Here is a 23,598-nt window from a genome sequence, read left to right on the forward strand (position 1 = left end):
TTATTACATATACAGTGTTCTGTCTGTATATATGCCTGTACACCAGAAGACCTCACTAGATCTCATGTAGATGGTTATGAGACATCATGTGGTTGCTGGGAACCGGACTCAGGACCTCTGGAAGAGCAGCCAGTGCTTTTAAATGCTGAGCCATCTCTCTAGCCCCTTAAACATGGACGTGTTTTACTATAAGGTTGTACCATACTGCATTAGCTAGTCTCTTATGTGTTTAGGTCATTGTAATTATGTACTGATATGCAAATGATGATGCCAGTGAGTGCATTTTGTGGATAAATCCTTAACTGTGGAGCTGATGGCTCACAGAAGCTGAGTAGTTTTAAGGCTTTTATTTTGTATTGCCATATTGTCCCAGGAACATTGTACATATCCTACAATGGGTCTATTTCCCTGCACTAAACTAGAAATTATTCAAAAGAATCTTCTACAGTATTCCTGTTCTTTATTTTTGGATGGCCCAGGGTTTCTGTTTATTTTTGGCCAATTTGTCTGAGCAAAGATTTTTTTTAAGTGAGTCTAGAGATAAATGAATGCTGGTTGCTGGCTTCTTGTGGAAGGGTGAGCTTGCTATCCATCTTTGCAAAACTCTCCTTGATAGACATTTAAAGACAGTATAGTAATATTTAAAGGCACATGCAGTTTTAGCAAGTGTATTTAGTATGATTTTTAAAGTTTCTTTTTCTTTTTAGATTTACCTTTAATTTTTTTCTATGTATAGGTATTTTGTATGCATGTACATATTTGCAGGCATGCCTGATGCCCGAGAAGGCTGAAAGAGGGCATTGGGTCTCCTGGAATTGGAGTTGGGGGCGGGTCTGGGTTTAGGACTTGAACCCAGGCCCTTTGGGGAAGTAGTTGGTGCTCTCTCCACCCCCACCCCCACCCCAGGAAAGTATTTGCCTGGATGTTCTGGCACTCACTTTGGCCTTGAACTCAGAGATCACCTGCCTCTGCCTCCCAAGTGACTACCTGGCACAGTTGGTGCTCTTAACCATTGTTCCGGCCCCAATTCTTTATTCTTATTTTTGTATTCACAGTGTGCGTGTGTGTGTGTGTGTGTGTGTGTGTGTGTGTGTGTGTGTGTGTGTGTGTGTTCATGTTTGCACGTGTGTGGATACGTGTCCACATGCATATGCAGGCTGGAGGTTGTCTTTCTTGATTGTTCTCCACCTCATATTTTGAGGCACCTCACTGGACTGGGAGGTTACCGATTCAGCTAGTCTAGATAGCCAGCTTGCCTCCAGAACCTCTTCTTCATCTCCCTAGCCCTGGGATTATAGGCAGGCCACGACACCCGCCCAGCATTACGTTTGTGCTGGGGATTGGAACTTAGTTCCTACTGAGCCAGACTTTCAGTTCAGTATGATTTGTGATTTGGAAAATAGTTCACTGCCTTGTATCATAGAGGTGATGGAATGAAAATGGCATTTGTATATTTATCCAAAGGAGATAAGAGTTAAACAAATCTCTGGAGAAAAGCACTGTCCTAACCCATCCCTGCACTGAGATCAGAGAGCAAAGGTGTTTCTGAAGGACAACGTTGAACAGTGATGGAACTGGCACTGGAGCCATGTGTGAAGGTTCCCAACTCTGCTCAGTGTTAGACTGTTTTCCAGGGCTGGTGGTCTGCCCCCACCACACACACCCTGAACAAAAGCCGATTTTCAGGCATGGAGATCCACTTCTGCCCAGTCTTCTCCACCTGTTGATGGGAATGCAAGTAAACCTTAATTAACAGTGTGCTTCCTCATCAAGCAGGCAGCCGGGTCACTTCCTCAGGGAAGACTCTTGATTGCCGAGCCTGTTCGGGGTCCCTTGCCTAGCCGTCTGTGTGCCCCTATACTTTTGTGACTGCTGTAACCAGTTTGTTCTGCATTTAAGCTCTCATCTTGACTAGACTATCTGGCCTGTGAGTGCAGGAACTTTATCCTCTATGTGTAGCTATAAGCACATTCTAAGCCTTATTTTTATTTGAATATTTAGATGCTAATGAATGAATTAGAAGTGTGTGTGGGTTGCTGGGCGTTTCTGTTTCCGACTGCCTGCAGAAGCAAAAGAGAAGTCCCTTATTACCAAGGGCATTGAGAGAAGAAAAACACAGTTGGGGCTGCCAAAGCTAGTGGGTACGGTCTACTTCTCTGGTGCCTGTCAGTGGACCCCTAGGGTATGGGGTCAGCAGCCACATCCAACCAAGCATTCTTTCCTGGCTTACCAGAATCAGCTGGGCAATCCCCTAGGGGTTGGTTGTTAAAGCGGAGCTTCCAGAAACATTGTGCAGAAGAAGAATTCAAGGTCAGGGCTCTCGGAGGGTTTTTGGCGGCGCGTGGACATCTTACCATGTAACCTACAGCCTGGTTCTCACAGTTGATGGGTGCTTGCTGCAAGGGCTTGGCAGGGCTATTGGTGGCTGGCTGGGCGCCAGAGCGCCGCAGTGGTGAGGCTGTAGGTCCTGCCCTCCCCGCGCTTGCCTCGCTCCCCTCCTCCATCTCAGCCTCCTCTAGCTTGCAGCATCCTCTGCAAGGAAAGGAATGTGCCAGCCTGGGACGCGCCGTCCTGGCCGCGCGGCTGCACCTAGGTCGCACTCTGGACTGCCAGGGGCTGGCGTCTGGCGCTGCGCGGCGCGCTTGGGTCGGTGCTGATGTCAAGTGGGTGTGGGCTCTTCGTAAAGGCCCCGGCGAGGACGAGGAGGGCGCACGATGTGCGGTGGGCGCTTGGAGGCCCAGCCACATTCCGTGGCCCAAAGCTGTTGACTGGTGGCCCACCAGGGCCGGAGCGGGCGCATGGAGCCTTGGCGCTGCCCGCCCCGGGATGCACGCCCCGCCGCCCTGGAGTGCTGGGGAGAGCCGCAGGCAACCTGCAGGTGTGTGCACGCACGAACTTTCTCGGGCAGGGCAGGACGCGGGGATCGTGGGCTGCGGTCTGGTGCTTTGTGTCTGGGCGCGGTGGGCTAGGAGAGAATTCAGCGGGCTCCTGTCTTCTCTCCTCTTGGGAAGGGCGCGCCGGTAGCTCCCCAGCAGGGTTAAGAATCGCATCTCCAAGTCCTGCCTGTGTTCATGGTAACAGTATTCTCTCTCTGCAGACAGTACGGCAGCTTTCCCAAATGCTGTGGTGCGTCGGAACTGAGAGGCCCCAGAGGTGTGGGAGCTGCAGGTCGGGGAGGCAGGAGGTAGCCACTGGTTCCGAACTGGGTGGGCCGATGATCCCACCTTCCCGCCCTTCCAGAGCCTTTCCTTGTGTACTTTCTGGAGAGCAAAAGCCTGAAGCTGGCTGTGGAAAGGTCAGGGGTCAGCCCCTTGTGAGTGGCATCTCAGGTGTCAGACACATCTTCCTGGAGGAAGGCAGGGCTTTGTTCCAGGCTCCCTTTGCACCCTAAGCCCTGAAGCCCAGGGGAAGCGGGGGCGGGGGGTTCTAGGGCTGGGGCTCCAGCGTTGTCACTCATCTTTCTTGGCAACAGCAGCTCCTGGTAGGCAGGTTAATTATTAATATCTATCGGCTGGCGACAGAGACTCTAGAAATGAGATTGGTGGCTCGAACCTCTCCCCCCCTTTTGCAGTTCCAGTTTATGATATTGCAGTATATTTCCAAGGGGGTGTGTGGGCATTCTCCCAGGAGACCAGTATTCCGGAGGGAGCCCCCTTTCCTGTCTGTGGGATAGCCAAACTCTCTGGGTAGGGCAGTAAGGCAATATCCCTTAATTTTTATCTTTTTTTATTTTTTTGTTTTTTCAAGACAGGGTTTCTCTGTGTAGATTTGGAGCCTATCCTGGCACTCGCTCTGCAGACCAGTCTGGCCTCGAACTCACAGAGATCCGCCTGCCTCTGCCTCCCGAGTGCTGGGATTAAAGGCATGTGCCACCAATGCCCGGCTTTTTTTTTTTTTTTTTTTTTTTTTTTTTTTTTTTAAACAGTATGTACCTTTCCTCTTTTCCTTTGGAAACCAACTGCACTCTAACACCAGACTGAGCGCTTTCAGTGTGCACCTGGAGTTTGAGCTGTAAACGCTACCCGCAGTGCTTCACTCTACAAGTGCCCCTGATGTTGCTTTGAGAACTTGGGTATGCAGGAGGACCTCTGGCAGGACGCTGACTGGTGGCACCCAAGCCGTGCCTCCAGTAGAGAGGCAGACAAGCCTAGGTGTAGAACCATGGGGACAGGTGGAGTGAAGCTCTCCCTCAGGCAGTTTCGGTTTCCTTTCTGGCCTTGGCAGGAGAGCATGGATTCTGTCACCAGGCACTAGCTGTGCAGTGCAGCTGGGTTATTTCCACCTGGGCCCCAAGGAAAAGAGGTGCCAGAGTCCAGGCTGCTGATAGAGGCATGGATTCCAACGGCTCTGGGGATAAATGGAAGCAACTGAGGAGAGGTGACACCTTCAGCTTTCCTGGCAGTTCTGAGTCTTGAGACCTGGGAAGCTGTGATGGATTGCTTTTCCTGCTTAGGATGGAGTGCTGGGTCTGGGAAATGAAGGGCCCAAGCACTGGTGCAGAAGTGTGGTGGGAAGAAAGACTGTTGGAAGTGGAAGGAGGTGGGCTTGGGGGGGGGTAGTGGAGGGCAAGGAGGCCAATTTTAACTCTGCCTGTCGGCTGTCTGTCAGGTGACAGAGGCTCTGGAACATGCCTGGGGCCCTCAACACTTCAGCTTTCTGAAAACTTCCTCAGGAACTTGCCCTCCACTCCAGCTCTGTGGGCTGGCTGCTCCAATGGCTGCTTAGACAGAGCCATCTCACCGGTCTTCCAGGCTGGATAGAGGGCTTGTCTATAAGGAAACTGCTTTTCCCTAATATCCTGGATAACTGGGGAAACTGTACGATGCGTTTCTTCAGCAGGGAGGACCTGCTGGTCTGTACACTCTGGGTACCACCATCAGCACCCAGGAGCATTGTGTCCTCCAAGTGGTGACTCAAGCTATTGGTGCTGTGTGGAGGCTTTGGAGGCTGCTCTGATTGTGAGCCAGTTTTCCTCTGTTCAGGAAATTGGCCCAAACTTGCCATCTAATAATGCCTGTTCACCTTTTGGCTTGCTGCCTATGTCTCAGTAATCATTGATAATGGCCCATCTCTGCCTGATGAAGCTATCCAAGGGGATTCCATAAACAGACAGAGAATAGTAGTGTCCCCTAGGCACTGTGAGTTGAATACAAAGGGAGCAGGGATTGGAGGGTTTCGGGGAAAGCAGAGCAGTTTTCAGGGAGGCTTTGGGGTTATGGGATGGGTTGTAGATGGGTGTGACTGTTGGGAAGTGCCCCCCTCCCCCAATCTTACTCCTTTCCTTTATTCTGAGTAGAACAGCTAGACTTGAGTCTAGCAGACGCTGAGGCCTCTGCTGGACACTGTCTCTAGGAGCTTTTGGGGGCAAGAGAGGAGTGCTCTGAAGGTTTGTTCTGCATCAGGAAATAGGGAAATAGACTCCAGTAGCCATGCCTTCAAAAACAGAAAGATCCTCCTGGGGATTGCACTGCCTCTTGTGAGAGGCAAAAGGGGCCCTTATTCCAGGTCTGTGTGCTGTAGGCATGCAGAAACACATACACAGAGAATAAGGGGTTGATTGAGTCAGGGTATATAATTGTGTATGTCATTTTCTCCGTGGACTTGGGTTTGAACTCAGTCTCTGTACTGTGTCCTTGTGGCTGAGTCAGTTTCTTCACCTGTGAAATAGGGATAAGGAAACCCCACACTGGGGAGGATTATAGTAGATGTTTGGAAAGGATTTAGCACAGTGCTGACTAATTGGTAGCTAGAGGGTCATTGGGTCATCAGCTTGGGAGCTGTTTTCTCATAGGAAATAAGAATGTTAGGAACCTTCTCTGGGCTGGAAGGGTTTAATCAGATTTGAACATCAAACTTGGCTTCCAGCCTCCAGTACTGAAGGGGGTCTTCAGAGCCTCTAGCAGGACTCAGGTATGGGGGCACTGAGAGGTCAGTGCCTGTCACCCACTCAGGGAAAAGACAGCCTTTGTGACCGAATGGGATCCTATGTGTGAATGTGGCGTGACATTCCATGTTCCATGGGGCTGTGTGCCTGGTGCTGTTGGACACACCTTCTTGTGTAGGTAGTTGAATTCGAGACAGTTTTGCTGTTGTTCACATTTTACTGATGAGAAAGTTGAGCTGTTGGGAATTATTTGGTTGTCTCTTGGAAACCATTTGAGAGTCTCTGAAGTCAAGTTTCCTCAAGTATGTTTGTGTACCCTTCTTCGTTGACCTATTCTGCTGTTGTAGGCAAAATCAGGCATAAGTTGTAAAATAAGTAGAATGTTCTTATTGGCTCCTTGTTCTTTTAGGGTCTCTTCCTTCACATCATCCCACAGGCCCTAGAGCTAATGGGCATAGCACACTCTTGTCTGTAACTTTTGAATATCTCTTATGTGGGACTCCTCCCTCTAGCCCTCACTTTTACCTTTTAAGAAGTTGTTCATTGGCTTGGGAGATGGCTTGTGCCTGCTGTTCAAGCCTGAGGACCTGAGTTCAGATCCCCTGCACCCACTTTAAAGCTGGGTGTGGCAGTGGGTATCTGCTACTTCATAGTGGAGGAAGGAAACAGGATGATACTGGGGCTTTCTGGCCAGCTTCTGCTTGAAAACAGCTGGCTCTGGGGTTCAGTGAGAGACCCTGTCTGAAAAGATAAGGTAGAGAATGATTGATGGAGACACCTGACCCCTCTGGCCTATATACATACCCACATGTACAGGTGAATTCGTCTGAACACACACATGTTTACATATACATACCACACAGACACAGAGATACACACAACACACACACACACACACACACACACACACACACACACACACACACCTTTGGTTTGGTGTTGGGTAGAACAAGTCTGGCCAGTGTCAGCCATTGGGCTCAGCACTTCCAAAGGTCCCAGCTCTCTGACTCTTCAATGAGCCCTTCTGTCTCATTTTGCCTTTGCTTCACAGGATCTGCCAGTATGCATTGAGATTTGAAGTTCCCAAAGTATTAGAGAAAAAAAGTCAGAAAGAAGAAAGGAGCAGAACACCCTGGGAAAGCAAGGGCCCACAGCCAGTGGTGTTTTCAACTCAGAATTGCTCATTACCAGAGTTATGCTTAGTCTCCAATTTGTTTTTGTTAGCTTGCTTGTAAGCAAAGGCTGCAGCCTTGTGGGCTATTCTCTCTTTTAATGACAAAAGCTTCATTATGAAGGTGTGACATGCAGCAATAAATTCTGGTTTGGAAGGAAAAGTGAAAACAACTGGTAGTACTCCAGGAGTCAGGAAGTTTAGAGCTCTAGAAGGCAGGGAGATTCCCCAGTGTGCTCCTGGGGCCTCTTCCCCACAGCAGCCTGATATCATCAGAGCAGGTGGCATTCCCTTCATTTTACAGCAAAATGCAGTGACTTGCCTGAGGCCAGGTGCTGGTAACACAAATGTGCTACTAACACATAGTGCTCTGACCTGGCCCCGCAGCAGGCAGTCTTACTTAATAGTTTTCATAATTTTTCTTTTCCATTACATATTATAAAACTTAAATATTATAAAAGGAGATAAGAGGGGAGAACTGTGGATAAGTCTGGAGATAAGCACTTTGCATTTTGGTTTTTCTCTTAAGGAAGTGGGTCATTCATTTTTGTCGGGGAAGATTAGGTTATTATTACCTCTGGGCAGATCCGGTTTGTGCCTGGGAGCAGGTACTCTTTCTATAAGCCTTATTTCTTTACGAGTCAGGTCACTCTGTCTTCACTGTGGGCGGAGAGAAAGATGAGCTAGACATTCAGAGTTGAGTCTGTGTACTCTGCCAGTACACACAGGCACACAGTGACACCCAGTATCCAGGCCTGCTCCACCACTGCCAGCCATTTATTCCTTTGTTTGTTTGTTTGTTTGTTTCTTGAGACAGGGCTTCTCTATGTGGTTTGGAGCCTGTCCTGTCATGGAACTCGCTCTGTAGACCAGACTGGCCTTGAACTCACAGAGATCCGCCTGCCTCTGCCTCCCACGTGCTGGAATTAAAGGCGTGTGCCACCACCACCTGGTACAATTCTTTCTTTTTAAAGAATGAATTATTCTTTAATAATTCATTAAGTTATTTGGATTATATTACTTTGCTTGTTTGGGTCATTTGATAGTTAATATCAGATTATCAAAACTGGAAGGAATGGAAAATGTTTGATTATTGCCTTTATTAATAGGGGAAACTGAGTCTCACACCTGACTGGAATATACAGAACATTTCTAGTTGATCCAAGACCTTTAGAACTCAGGCTCCCTGCTCCCACCCATGTCTCAGGGTTCAGTGAAATGGGGTCATACAGGGGTACATACTTTTAATTTTAACAGTCTTATATGTTAGGGGTATTTTTTTGTGTGTGTGGCATGGATCTGAAAAACAATATAGCTAAATCGTTAAACTACTCATTTGGCAGTTATTATTGCTTTGGATCTGACTAGAATCTGAAGTCTATTTAAAGAAAAAAGTGGAAGTACAGGTTGGACAGGGCCTTGGCTGAGATTTCAGAGGCAGTGTGTGGGTGAGGTGTGGTAAGCACTCTTCCAGTGATGGAGGGGCTTGCCCAGCTGGCTTTAGTATTTAAGGGACTGGAAGAAGGAACTGACCCTAGTGAACACATTCTACTTACTGGATGACTTACCTATGAGTCAGTGAGAATGAGCTTATTGATATTCCTAAAGCTCCAAAGGTCCATAAAGCCAAAGGTCAGAGAGGAAGGGGAAATGGAGTTAGGGTTCAGCTCTCAGCCTGCTCCAGTTACTCATCTTAGCATTTAGTTTTCCACAGGCTGTGTGCCGGGGACCCAGCTATCTTCTTGTCTGGGCTCAAATGAGTGTCAGGATCCGACTTCTTTAGTACCAGGCTCAGGTGGCAATGAGTGAGGCTGGGTTGCTAGGTTGCTGTCATAGCCTGTTAATTTAAGGTTTCATTTTGATAGAATTTCAAAGACTGGAATTTATCAAATGTGACTCATGCATTTAAGTGATAGAGTACTTATCCTGCTGCCATTTGGCTTGTGTTCCCATTGTGGTGATGCCACATGGCTCCAGGAAGACATGGTCTGTGCCTGTCAGTTTCTCTAAAGGGCAGTAGTTACATGAGTTTGAGACTCAGTCATATGTCTGTGCTTTCAGCATTCAGAGGACCAACCAGAGCCTATGCCCTGAGAGCAAAGGTAGGAGGAAGTATAAGCCACTGCCTGCTTAGCTGAAGAAATCCAGCACTGTGACTATACAGGGAGCAATGTTCATGGTCTGCTTTGGGGATAGAGGCTAGAACATGGGGTCTAAGTTTTATACCCCTTCTAGCCCAGCCAATTACTGGTGTAGAGTCTCAGTGAATAGAGTACCTTTTGCAGTGATTAGTTCATATGACCAGCACAGATTAAAGGTTTTCACTATGATGTTTCCATAGTATCTGCTCCCGTGCTTTCATCATCTTAAACATGAGGCAGGGGCTGGACAATAATTGGGAACCTCGGCCTCTCTTGAGTTCTGTTTCTCCCAGTGGAGTGGCAATGTGCAGTTTCCAGGTACTTCAGTGGGCATGCCAGGCCATTCTGGAAGGCAGATTGTGTTTGTCTTGCCAAGTCCAGGATCGAGTGTCAGCATTTTGCTTTCTGGGAATAATAGCTGTGCAGATGAGGTGGACTCACCCGTAGAGCAGTGTCAGGGACTAGGTTCTCCTCTTTCTCTGCTCTTTCCCACCTTGGGAATGCATTCTGGTTAGTCTTACTTTACAATATTTGGAAAATACCCCCAAAAGAAGAAAATAAGAATGTATATCTCCACACCCAAAGATAGTTACCGCTAATTACGGCTATTATTTTTCCCTGCCTCCCTCCCTCCCTTTCCCGGGTGTGGCTGCTTTGGGGTCACTCACACTCTTATAAGTAACTCCTCACCTATGCTCTATAAGTCAACCCAGTCAACCATTGCACCTCAAGTTAGGTTTTAGTGGAACTGTCCACCCCACCTTGTCCCCTGTAGCCCAGGCTGGCCTTGAACTTGCTGTGTAGAGGTTAGCCTTGAAGTCTATCCAAGTCTTCCTGGGCTAAGTGCTGGGGTTTAGGGTGTGCGCAACAGGCCCAGTGCTCCCCTCCCTTCATCACTGAAGATTGAACTCTTGCATGCTAGGTGGTTGCTCTGCCACGGACCCGCACCGTAGTACCTCTGCTCTTTTCTGAAATGCACGGGTACACACAGAATGTTTGAGTTTTTCCTTCTATTTTCTTCATTTCTTCGAACTTGATTTTCTAGTGTGTTACTGGTAAAGCAGCTCTTGGCAGTCAGGTGAGGCCCCTGCCTCTGACCATTGTGCACTGATGCTGCCTCCTTGTTACTTACCCCCAGTCCTGCGGATAGTACAATCAGCCTCTTGTGGCTTGCCAGTGAAATTTAAGTAATGGGTCAGCCTTTCCAATGCTTCCCTCTTAGTCAGGAAGTTCAGCCGTGAATCTAACCTAAATCTCATCTGCTGCATTTTAAATCCTCACCTGCTGCTGGTTCCTCTCAGTGAAGTGGAGCAGAGCAGGACTGCTCACCATCTTCAAGCAGTCCAGCTTAACTCCGGCTACCAGCCTTATGTTACCCTGGAGGAAACTTGAGGGGCTCTGGCTAATGCTGTCACGTCTGGGAGGGCGGTCTCCGCATCAAGTTGCCACTGATAAAGCCAGGTAGGGTTTCTGCATCCCAGAGAGGCCACCCTGTAGAGGCCATCGTCCAGAGCTACCTGCCCTCCACAGAACTTACAGAGAGGTGTTTGATGCTGTGGGTCTGTCAGATTCATTCTCTGGGAAAAGATGGGAATGGGGCAGCTGATGGAATTGTCTCCCAAGATAGTTAACTGAGCTATTGGTGTACATTAAAGAAATATGCTCCCCAAATGGAGGGGGCATCAGCTTCATTCTAGTCTCGGAACAGCTCTTGCAAGTACAAAAGCCTGGGTCCAGCCTGGGCCACCCACCCTTGCCAAGTAGCAGCTGGGAATAGGCTGGACCACCTTTCTTAGCTAGTGTCCTTCATCAGAAGACACCAGCTTTCTATCCATAGAGGAGCATGCTAATTTGGAAGGGTGATGACATGCAGAAAGCTGCAACTTTGAGGGCAGCCAGAGTGCCCTTTGTGACCCACTTGGGCATTTTAGAGTTGGCTGGCAACATCCCCATCAGGGTGGAGCCAGGCTCCAAGGATAGAGTCCAGGACTGGAGGCCCCCAGCCCCTGGGAGATTACCTGTTGTAGGAGGTGGAACCGATGTCCTCAGAGTCCTGGCTTAGGCTGGCTGCCGTTCTCTTCCTGGGCACCAGCAGCTCCCACCTCCTTGTGAATACACTGATGTTGTGCTTGGGTGACTATTCCTAAAAGGAGATGCGTAGTTCTTACAATGTGCTGTTCCCTCCTTCAGTGACTGACACAGTATAATGCTGGGTTGAAATAAAACCAGCACCTCAGAGGCAGACCAGTGTCTCCTGTGCTCTCACCATACCCAGCCATACCAGACTATCACTCCTTTCAAATGTGTGTTTCTGCCTCCTTTCATTGCTAGCCCAGATTCACTTTGATGCTGAATGTCCCAGGTGCTTAGCTCACCAAGTTGGAGCCCAGGATCCCCACTGCAAGGTCTGTACCCACAAATGTTATCTCTGACTATTCTTAGAATCCCTGGGGCAGATGCCTGGGACCTGGTGCAGAGGTTCTGTTTTGCATTGGGGCATTGGTTTTACAAAAAATAAACCCCAAAACAAAAATTTTGCATAGGTGTTCCTAACGCACTCCTATTCTCCTAAAGGTAGGAGTGAGGCATGCCTGTCACATCCCATCAGCACTGTCCTTTATGAGAAGATGAGTATCTGAAAACCAAGATGCCTGCAGCAGAAATTTGTTTCATATCAACTTAGGAAGCAGAAGGGATAATGATAGATGAGAGCATATGCCCAGACTTTCCTGAGTTGGGTCGGCTTGTTGGATGCCTTTGTGGAGATCCTGTGCAGGCTGTGCTCCAGCTGTGTCACTCTACCTGGTAATGGAGCATGTGATGTGGGCAGGATGAGCATGCTTAAGTTCAGGTCAAAAGATGAAAAGGAAGAAATAGGATATCCATTTGCCTCTGTGTTGTTCTTCAGCCAGGGTCTGGAATCCCCTCCTTCCCCTTTTCTTTTCTTTTTTCTTTCTTTTTTTTTTTTTTTTTTTTTAGCTCTTTGGAGGAAGAGGATAAAGCTGTAATACCAGTCCATAAGTTTTTGATTTGTGCCTTAGAGAAAAGACAAGTCAAAGGATTGAGTGCTTGCACTGTGGCACTCTTCCACCCTGATGCTCAGGTCAGCCAGCTTCCTGGAGAATGTTGTGGATACCTTTCCCCAAAGGAGTTAATGGGGGCAAGTCATTGCTGGGGTGGGAAAAAAGCCCCTTTGCCATGTTTGAGTGTGTCCACAGTGTCTTTCTGTGACCCAGGCTGTTCTCCATGGCTGGAACATCCTTCCCCACCCTCTCTGGGTGCTTGTGGCTGGAGCTTTGCTCTACGAGGGCTGCTCCTTTCATCTGCTGGGCTGCCTCCAGCCCTCTCAGCCTTGCAGAAGCTAGCACTCCCTAGAGAAAAGACTTGTCACCTCTCAACAAGCAGTGGGGTGCCAGTGTTCCCCAGACTTGCAAATTTTGCTGAGAAAGATTAGGAGTCACCTGCTCACCTGTGCCATTCAGATTGCAGTTTGCTGATAACCTGCAATCGATGTCCCAGTGATGGTGATAACTGCAGAATTTCTAGGAATAGATTTTATATTTTAGTGAGACTCCAAGGCCATTGTTTGGGCACAAGAATGTTTGAGAATTGCTATGTCACATTGCCTCCTGCCACCCCCATCTTGTTTTATAGTAGAGAAATGCAATGTGGTTAAGTTGCCCAAGAACCTAGAAGGCTAACACCATCACATCAAATTTGCATAGCGTTCATACCTTTGGGAAGCCTTGCCCATCTTTCTTCTGCTTTAGTTTGCTGAGATCATTGTCTGGAAGCATATTATTCCCTGTTGTGGGGAAGTGTCCTTTACACCAAGTATTAGTAGCCCCTCCTACTTGTAAGTATGAAAAATATCTCTAGTGTTGCCAAACATCCTCTGGGTGCAAAATCAAGACCACTAGTTTCGTGGGAGAAGCTGTGTTGCGAGCTGCTCATTGATAGCTTTATGTTTGGGGATTTTACTTTTATAATTTGTGTAATTGGCTTCTTCCCAGCTTGGCTAATGTGCAGGGTTGCACACATAAATAGAAGTCACACTGCATATGAGCTCTCCTCTCATCTTGGCCCACGGAGGAAGGCATAAATCAATTTGGATTCTATTTGGTGGCTTCTCTGCCAGCCCTGTGCTTCCCAACTGTGCGATCTTGGGCAAGTCGCTTAACCTTCTCCAGTGCCTTGTCTTAGCTGATTATGATGAATAAAAAGAAATGTTTGTTGTCAATGAGAATGAAGTGATACCTTGCATGTGGAAATGTTTATAAAACATTACTCGTCCATTAAGTAGCAATGATAAAATTCAGGTCTAATTACCAACACTTGAGATTTCTTAGGTTGTAAAGTGCAGATCTCAGCACAGTGATTTTAGTTGCGAATTGGCCAAGTATATTACCCTTCATCTTCTCCCCATGGAATTTTAATCGTCTCCCTTCTCACCTTAAATTTAATCTTCCCCTCCTATCAGGTGACTATTGTAAGGCCCTCGGGGACCCATTGTCTTGTGCTACTGGTCAGTTGTTTTTTCCTTTGACTGACAGAAGCCAGTTTTCAGTTTTTATTTATTTATTTTTCTTTTTATGATGAGTTTCTGAAGGGCTGTCAAATGTTTAATGAAAACCAAGCTACTAATACCTCTTCTTCCTGTGTCGCTGGCACTCACAGAGGGTCAGGCGAGAAGCCAGCAGGAGCCTGCAGAGATGTTCCTAGGTGAATTCAGAGTGGAATCAGCTAGTGTAGTCTTTCCATTTGCAGAAGAGAAAACAGATAAGGTGCAACACACAGGACAGAGTGGGACAAGGCCCAGGTCCCTCAGATTCTAGGACTTCGGTGTGACACCTGCACATTCCAGCTGCTGCATCAGATGGTGGGGTGGGTGAGGAAGGACATGCAGACAACTGTGGCTGCTTTCCTTCCCTTCAAATGTTGCTCTGTAGGTCTTGTGAATCAGTCTTGCTCCCAGTAACTTATGGATACAATTTTATCATCAGAATACACATAACACATGCATAATTGTCTTTCATTCTTAGAACATCTCAAGGGGAAAGGCAAGAACATAAAAGGGTTCCAGTTCCAGTGAAGATGCCTGGCAAAAATAATGGCCAGAAGACGCTGAAATCTTTTCATTTTTCCCGTATCCTCAAACCTTGTCCCCTGATTGTCTTAGCGAGGTTAGTATTGCTGTGATGAAACACCATGACCAAAAACAGTGTTGGGAGAAAAGGATTTATTTGGCTTATATCTTGTGAATCACAGTCCATTGAAGAAAGCCAAGGTAGGAATTCAAACCTGGCAGGAACCTGGGGATTGTTGCAGGGGCAATGGAGGAGTGCTGCTTACTGATTTGTCCCTTGTGGCTTGCTCAGCCTGCTTTCTAATCAAACCCAGGTCCACAAGCCCATTGGATGGTACTACCCACAATGGGTTGGGTCCTCCCACATCAATCACTAATTTCAAAATGCCCTACAGGCTTGCCATATGCTGGATCTTTTGGAGGCATTTTCTCAACTGAGGTTCCCTTCTCTCAGGGGACTCTAGCTTGTGTCAAGTTGACATAAAAACTAGCCTGCACATTTGGCCAGTTTCTTCTACTGAGAGCTGCTCTGATAATGTGGCTATTCATATTAATGAGTAGTATGACTGATACTTATTGTTGAGTGTTTATGCCAATACACGTGTGCTCAGCCATTATGGCACACCTCGTTTCATCCACCCAAACACCTCACAGAGAAGACATCATGCTCTCTCCATTTTGGAAGTGAGGGAAGCAGGTTGAATGACATGCTCAAAGTCATACAGTAGGAGAAATTCCAGTTCATGAAGCCTGCCTGCATGGCCTCATTCCTGCCCTATGACAGTGCATGCCCCCACCTGCAGTTCAGCCCCTATGTTAGTGCCTATGTTAGTGCCCCCGGGCGGCTGTTGCAAAATGCTGGGTGGCTTAAGCAACGTAACTGTATGTTTTCAGCCTGGAGTGTCAAGGTATCTATATGTTTGTCCTCAGAGGCCTGTGTCCTTGGCTTGCAGATTGCGACCACCTATTTTCTAATTGTCAGCACTTCTTCATCTCATAAGAGCCTGTCATATGCATTAGGACTTCCTTGTTTTGAGACATGGTCTCTCTGTGCTGTCCAGGCTGGTCTCGACCTTTCCAGCTCAAGCAGTCTCCTTGCTCCAGTCTTGTGAGCAGCAGGGACTTCAGGTGCCATTGCCATACCTAGTCCAGGGTTCAAATTCAAGCTCAGTGACCTACCTTTCAATGATCTGTCCTCTGAATATGACTACATTCTAAAGTCCTGTGGGGGAGAACTTCAAACATGAAATTTGCTGGGGGTTATGGGTCAGCCCACAGCAGTCCTGTTTGTCAGGTAGCCATTTTGATGGGCGGAACCCAGCTTGCTAAACTGCCCTTTGACTGCTGGCAGTGCTAAGAGCCTGAAAGAAGGACCACTGCTGACTCCAGGAGCCTCAAGTTTACCTGCTGTCGGGAATCACACCTTTATCCACAAGGTCTGCACCAGCCTGGATAGACCTGTAACCTTCTAGAACCTCATCTGCCCTATTGTGGAGTAGAGTCAGGCCTGCCTTGGATAGATGGAATGTTTCCTATTGAGAGTGCTGAGGCCAGAGGACATTCCTGTCATCCCAGCACTCTGGAGGCAGAGGCTGGCAGATCTGTGTGAATTCAAGACCAACTTGGTCTACAAAGCCAGGACAGCCAGAGCTATGTAGTGAGATCCTGTCTTGGGGGACAGGGAGAAGAAGATGAACTGTAAACTCTGAGCTCAGGGGTGTCTGACTTATACCCAGTGCTTTATCCATTGCCCCCAGGGTAGAGCAGGAGCCTGGAGAATAACAGAACTGGGTAAAGCCCACTACTGAGAACTGACCCTCTCAGCTGGCTTCTCCAGGGCTATTTCTGCTTCTCTGTCCTCTTGAGAGACATGCTCAAAAGAGCTGCTGGCGGCTGTTTCTTGCAGATGAGAAGACTGTGTCCTTTTCCCCTCCAGGCAGCCTAGTAGGAGTGGGGGTGGGATAGAGGCTGAGATTGATTAAAGGGAAATTGCCTAACAAATGCTTGGGGTTATGGTGACCTTGAGGAAAGTAGTTTAAACTCATTTTTTTTCACTAGGATAGAAGAATTACTTCAATGTACAAGAAGTTGGAGAATAAAGAAATTGGGGGCTGGAGCAATGGCTCAATGGTTAAGAATGCTTGCTCTCCTTTCAGACGATCCAGGTTCAGTTCCCAGTACTACATGCCAGCTCACATCTCTATGTAACTCAAGTTCCAGGGAATCTAACATACTCTTCTGACCTCTGCGGGTACCAAATATGCCAGATATGCAGACAAAATATTCATACACGCAAAACAATAAATTGAGAGAAGGGGGAGAGGGAGGGAGAGGGAAGGGCGGGGCACTAGAGAGATAGCTTAGTGATTAAGAGTGAGAAATGTTCTTATAGAGGACCCATGGCAGGTGGCTCACAGCCTTCTTTAACTCAAGCTCCAGGGATACCATGCCTTCTTCTGGACTCCACATGTACCTGCATTAAACACACACACACACACACACACAACACACACACACACACACACACACACACACACACACACACACACACACACCATTAAAGAAAATCTTGTTTTTGTTTTTTAAAGAAGGAAGGTGATACACAACACTTAGGAGGGTGAGGCAGGAGAATTGTTATGACTACCAGGTCAGCCAGGGCTACATAGTGAGACCCTGCCTCAAAAGCTCAAAATAATAAAACAATTAAGTAAATAAGTAGGTGAGGTGCCCATGTTCATTTCACTCTGTGTGCCTTCTGGAGCCTCAGGAAAAGGCTGGGAGGGCACCCCTGTCTCGAGTAGGCATACTTGATATGGTGCAGTGTGTCAGGGTGCACGGCACAATGAGCAAGCTACCTTCAGCCACCCTGTACACACAGTCTCCATGTTTTCCCTTGCTCCATCTTCTACACTTGTCTAAGCATTTCACATACTCCCCCATCTTAAAGGCCAAAAACCTTTGTAAGCAATATGTACAAAATGTATTTATGAATTTTAATTCTTACATAAGTAACAGGTGGAAGAACACTAAATTAGTATCAGTGGTGGTGGTTATGGGTAATTTACATCTTTATGGTTCCCTCCTTCCTTATTCCATTCCTTCCCCTTCTTTTCCTCTTTCCTTCCCTCCTTCTTCAGGACCCCGGGTATCCCAGGCTAGCCTCAAACCCCTGTGTTGCTGAGGATGGCCTTGAAGCTCTGACTCTTCTGCCTCTGTTTTCCAGATGCTGGGATTACAGGTGTGCACCACACTCTTGGTTTATAAGGTGCTGGGCGTCAAGCCCAGTGCCTTGCATATGCTAGGCAAGCCCCATGCTAACTGAGCCACACCCCCAGCCTGCTTTATTTTTTGAATTTTCCACAGTGAGCAGGGTCTTCACAGAAGCAGGCAGAAGAGATAACATTCAAGATTTCAGAACTTTAGAGTTAACATTCTTGATCTGATTTTATCAATTCATTTCTTGTATTTTATAAACATGATTGAGGGGGCCTGTGTGTGCGCATGCACATGTTTGCCTGCATGCATGTGTATTTTTATTTATTTGACAACTTCATACATGTACATAATACATTTTGATTCTGTTCACACACACATACCCTGTTTCCCTCTCTGGTTCCCTCATTCCCTCTGGACCCCTTCTTCCCATCAACCTTTCCCACTACTTCCATGTCTTTTATTTTATTTCTTAATGATTAATGCTGCTTGTGTGATCTTGAGCAACTCACTAGTGGCTATGGCACTAAGAAAAGTTATTCTCCATCTCCCAACAGCCAGTTGCCAATAGCTCCTCAGTTAGGGGCAGGGCCTTAGATCCTTTCCCTTCCATCCTTGCTGGAATGTTGGCAGGCTTGATCCTGTGCAGGTAGCCACAGCTGCTGTGAGTTCACGGATTTAATGGCCATGTCCAGTCCAGGCAGTGTTTCACAGTACTCCTCCCCAGCCTCCAGCTCTTATAATCTTTTTATCTCTTCTTCCAGATGTCCCTGGGCCTTGGTATGTGTGTGTGAAAGAGGGAGAGAGGGAGGTGTCCTGTTTAAGGCTGAGCACTCAACAGTAACTTTGACTAGTTATGAGTTTCTACATTAGCCATTGCCCACTCGAAAAGAAGCTTCTCTGGCCAAAGTTGAAAGCTAGAATAATGTTAAGGAATAAACATAAATATTTAGAAGGCAGTTTAACAACATGGCCATTTAGAAAACAACAGAGGTAGGTTCCCCTCTGGCAGTTATGGTTTATAGTACTAGTTATGAATTCCTTTTAAGGAGCAGGCCTCAAACAGAAAGTGGTTGGTTACCCCCGTAGCAATCATGCCACTATTGTGACAGTGGAGATCTCTTGCCTGGCAGTTTTTGTAGTATGCAGGATCCACTGTTGGGTAACATTGATGACTTCTCTCCATCCAGCAGCCTGCTAGCACATTTCAGCACTATAGAGGCTTGACCACAGGGAGGGAGCTTCCATCTCAGTTATAGTTAGATTTTTCTATATCCCGCAGTCAAAGCATATGGTGTCTTCAGCAATAGTGTCTTGCCATCTAGGAGGTTATATTTTAGAAATAATATACATCTTGCCTGGTTCTCATTCCATAAACATTTAAGCTTGGAATCTGTAGATTATTCAATCAAATAGAAACCCTGTATCTGGCATAGCTCTTTTTTGAGGGCAGATACATAGGTAATTTCCATTCTTTCACTATAAAAACAGTATAAAACCAGGCTGACCAGCTTATGAAACAGAATATAGAAATGTTAATCTGGAAAAAAATTATGGTGGGATTTGAGGCTTTATATTCTGATGAATGGGGATATAGTAGGACCAGTACTTGCTTGTGTTTAGTGAATGAGGGACATGAGTATAGCAATGTATTCCTATAGAATTGTAGGTAACTTTAATAAATGCTAACAGTAAAAAAAAAAAAGAGGGATTTTAAAAAATATGAAGCACCTCACAAATTTGCATGTTATTCTCGTGCATCGGCCATGCTAACCTTCTCTGTATTCTTCCAACTCTAGTGTATGTTCTGCTGTATTTTTTTAAAAAATGATTTTATTTTATGTGAATGGATGTTTTGCATGTATCTAGGTTAAAACCAAGCGAGTTCAATGTCCATGGATGCCAGAAGAGGGCATCACGTCCCCCAGAACTAGAGTTACAGATTATTTGTTAGCAACTATGTGACTGCTAGGAACTGAACCCAGGTCCTCTGCGAGAACAAGTATTCTTAATTGCCGAGTGATCACTCCAGCCCCAGGAACAAGGGGGTTATTTTAAGTCAGTGACAGCTTGTCCAGAAGGACCTCAGAAGAAATTGAAAAATGCAAGCCTGTCACACATTGACAGCTTCAGGGGTTTGGAGAAGGGTCTGCAGTTTCATCTATTAAAAACACCAGGGTAGATAGTGATCTGCACAGTTGTGCAGCAGGGATGTAGAGCTTGCTCTGGCTTTGCATCTGTCAAGTGGTAGCAATACATTCTGGGTCTCCAAAGCAGGGGACCCAGTAGGAAGAACAAATGCCAAAAGGTCTGATTGCTCTCTGACTGTGCACTGTCTAAATAAATGGTCTGGAACCATGCCAATTTTGGGGAGGCCTGAAGGCTTTTCTCTTTCTTTTTGGCTCGACTCTTCTTTGGGTGTTGAATGGCAAATGGACTTTTTCTGTGAAGTGTCTCTTGTTATTCTTACCTGTGGCACTGTACGATTTGGACCCTGTCAGAACAGCCTGTCTTCACTCTGGATTTGGAGCCGCTGCTCTCCTTCCCTTTCTGCTCTGAGCGGTATTGACAGGGGAGGAGCAAATTGAAAACTGACTTTGACATGATAGTTAAAAGAAGGCTGAAATTGGACTATTCTAACTGCAGGTCTAGTCCTCTGCCGCTCCCTCTACCTCTTTTAGCTCTCTCTGCCCCGTGTTCTCAACTTCTCTTCTGCCAGTCTTAGCATCTCCCTGTGTGTTGAACTGTTTCAAAGGATTTATGGGTTACAAAGTGTTAAAATCAAGTCTGTCGTTAGTAACTGTTGTGTGCTGGGTATGAGTGCCCAACTGTGTGTTAGACATACTATATACATCCCAGTGTTCCCTCTCTGGTAGTTAGATTACTATCTGTATGTAAATCAGAAATATAAAGCTCATAAAAGGTGACTTGCCCAGGACAGTTTAACTATAAAAGACATTTGAATTCAGATATTGGCCCTATGCAGAGGACTTGCAGTATAATTTTTAAGATTTATTTATTTTTCTTTTATGTGTTTGGCTATTTTGCCTGCAAGTGTTATTTATACAGCATGTGTATGCAGTGCCTTCAGAGGCCAAAATAGGGTGTTGGGTCCTCTGGGACTAGAGTTAGCTGGTTGTTAGTCACTACATGGTTGTTGGGAAACCAGGACCTCTGGACGAACAGCCAGTGAGTGTGTTCTTTACTTCTGAGCTATCTCTCCAGCTCCTAGGACTTGCTTTTTTATTTAAACTTAGTTGGGCTAAACTTTCCATTGGGTGCACGGGAAGATGCTCAGTTAATGCCATTAGCTATTGTTAGGAAAGCGTGATGACATGTCACACACAGATGTCTCTGCAGTAGTCCCGATATCTGCTAGTATGTTCTCAAGACTCCAGTGCTACCTTAAATCACACATGGTACTCACCACTGCCATCACCACATAGGGACAGTGAACCCCGAAGTCCTGTGCTTCTCCCCTTGTGCCCTGCAGTGCCACCACATAGCACCAGAGTACAGCTGTCTGCCCTCCTACACCCTGCTGCCTACAGGGTCTCTCTCTCTCTGTAGCCCAGGCTGACCTGGAGCTTGTGATTCTCCCATCTCAGCCTCCCAGATAGGTAGCTGGTGATCTTGGATATGTACCACTATGTCCAATTTTGCTTTGCTTTCCTTGCTGCTTGTGGCTGTTACTAAGTAAAATATGGATTGTTTGAACCTAAAGTGTTGTGATCTGAGATAGTTAATTTGATAACTAAGATGATACCAGGTATTGAGTGGGCAGGTCCCATGTATGTCATGGATACAATGGAGGAAGGGTGGTTCACATCTGGGGTGGGATGAGGGCATACTGTATGTGATTTTATTATGTGATTTAGAGCAGCAAACAACTTCAAACTTAAGAATCATTTATTTTTTTTTAATTTTCCATTTAACATTTTGGGATCATAGCTGAGAGTGAGCACCTGAAAACATGGAAGATGAAAACTCTACATTTTATTTATTTATTGTTTTTTTTTTTTTTTTTGAGACAGGGTTTCTCTGTGGCACTAGAGCCTATCCTGGCACTCACTCTGTAGAACAGGCTGGCCTTGAACTCATAGAGATCCACCTGCCTCTGCCTCCTGAGTGCTGGGACTAAAGGCATGCACCACCAATGCCCGGCTATTTATTTATTTATTTATTTATTTGAACATTTATTTGAATATTTATTTATTTGTGTTTTGTTTTTTGTTTGGATTTTGGTTTTCAAGACAGGGTTTTTCTGTGTAATGATCCTGGTTGTCCTTGAGTTCACAGAGATCCTCCTGCCTCTGCCTCCCCAGTGCTGGGATTAAAGGCGTGCCCAAGCCTCCCATTCTACATTTTAAAGATGAGCGGTTCATGTGGGGGAGCCATGGAGGAAGCCAGTCTGATGCTTCTCAAAAGTTTAAATGTAGAATTTCCATAAAACAGATGAATTCCACTCCCAGGAGAAATGAGAACATAAGTTCCCGCAGAAATTTTCACTGTCCATGCCAGCATTAACTGTGACATCCTAAAATAGAATACAGTCTAACCCAGATGTCTATCAGCTGAGTTAAAAAAATGTGGTATATCTCTGTACAATGGAATATTACTTGACAATTAAAAGGAGCAAAATACTGAGAATGTTATAAGGTTGAGCCTTAAAAGGCTTACCCTAAGTGATATGCTCCTGCTAATATTCAGAAGAGAAAAAGTTTATGAAGATAGAAAGTAGATTAATTGTTGCCCAGGGATGGAGTGAGGGGAGTGATAGCTAGAAGATTGGGTAGAAGGCCTTTTTAATTTTAGTTCTTAAGATAGGGTCTTGCTAGTCTTGTATTCAAGTGGTCCTTTGCCTTAGCCCTCCTTAGCTGCATCTACAGACACAAGGCAAGGTGGGATAGGAGTGTGTTCTTAGGGGGGCAAACTGATTGATGTGATGACTGTACCACTCTGACTGAGTCTACAGACACAAGGCAAGGTACCAGTGTAAGATAGGGGTGTGTTCTTGAGGTGACAAACTGATTGATGTGATGACTGTACCACTCTGAATGTACTCAAAGCTATTGCATCAAACTTATAAAATAGCAACTTGATTGACTTGTGAACTGTATCTCAGTAAAGCTGTCCTCTATGCTCTCTCCACCCCAGCAAACATGTTGGGAAGGACCTTGCTCACCTAAATGATGAGTTGCTAATGGTAGAATCGAGAAGAGAGTGGTTAAGTGAAGATGGAGGTTTCTGTTCCACCAGGTCCCACCGCCCTTCAGCCCCAAATAAGCACAGAAACGGTGTTTTAATTATAAAATTGTCGGGCGATGGCTAGAGCTTCATACTGGCTAGCTCTGTCTTAATTATTAACCCATTTCTATTAATCTAAGTGTTTCCATGTGGTCTTATCTTATCTGAGAAGGGTCCAGACCTGTCACTCCTTCCTCCTCTACATGGCATCTGCTCTCTGCTTCCTCTCCCCAGCCTTCTTCTAGTCTGGTAGCCCTGCCTATGCTTTCTGCCTGGCTGTTGGCCAGTGTTTTGTTCATCAACCAATAAGAGAAACATACACAGAAGGACATCCCCCATCAGTTAAGTCCCACACAATTTTCTTTTAAACTTTTGGCTTTTATTAGTTCATCTTCAACAAAATCAACTGGGGAAAAAAGGGCTTGCTTTAGCGCAACATTAAATATTTAGCTCTCATATGACTGTCAGTAGACCTAGAAGTAATATTACCCCCTCAGCTTTTCTCCATTTCTAGATTTTTTTTTGCTAAGGGCTGCATATTACTTTTTGTAAATAACAAGCAAAAAATAAGCTTTCATGCACTATATATTCCATTGGGTTATGCATGGCTTCCACATGGTGAGCAGCTTAAAAATTAAATTTAGAATTCCTATTCTAGGAAAATAGTTTTCTTAGGGGGAAAAAAGTGACTGATCTAATAGGTGGTTGTCCACAAACTGACCTGACAGACTCAGTGACTCAGTGAGGGTCCTACTTTGGAGCCTTCTGCCTTTTCTCTCTTCCTTTGTCCCTGTCCTGCCTAACCACTAAGAACCTTGACCAGTTCTTCTCATCACTTTGATTTGTATAAATCTGT

General features: G+C 46.1%; 1 protein-coding gene and 1 non-coding gene across 2 annotated transcripts in view; one reads left to right on the forward strand and one right to left on the reverse strand.

Moving 5' to 3' along the window:
* The window catches only part of Plekha7 (pleckstrin homology domain containing A7), a 189,034-nt gene that overhangs the window by 71,448 nt on the left and 93,988 nt on the right, over nt 1–23,598 (forward strand). The window lies entirely within an intron of this gene.
* LOC113835094 lies at nt 19,212–19,323 on the reverse strand. Its single transcript, XR_003484326.1, has one exon. It is a non-coding gene; the product is annotated as a U6 spliceosomal RNA (small nuclear RNA).

The sequence above is a fragment of the Cricetulus griseus genome, chromosome 3 (assembly GCF_003668045.3).
Source record: "Cricetulus griseus strain 17A/GY chromosome 3, alternate assembly CriGri-PICRH-1.0, whole genome shotgun sequence".
NCBI classification, from domain to species: Eukaryota; Metazoa; Chordata; class Mammalia; order Rodentia; family Cricetidae; genus Cricetulus; species Cricetulus griseus.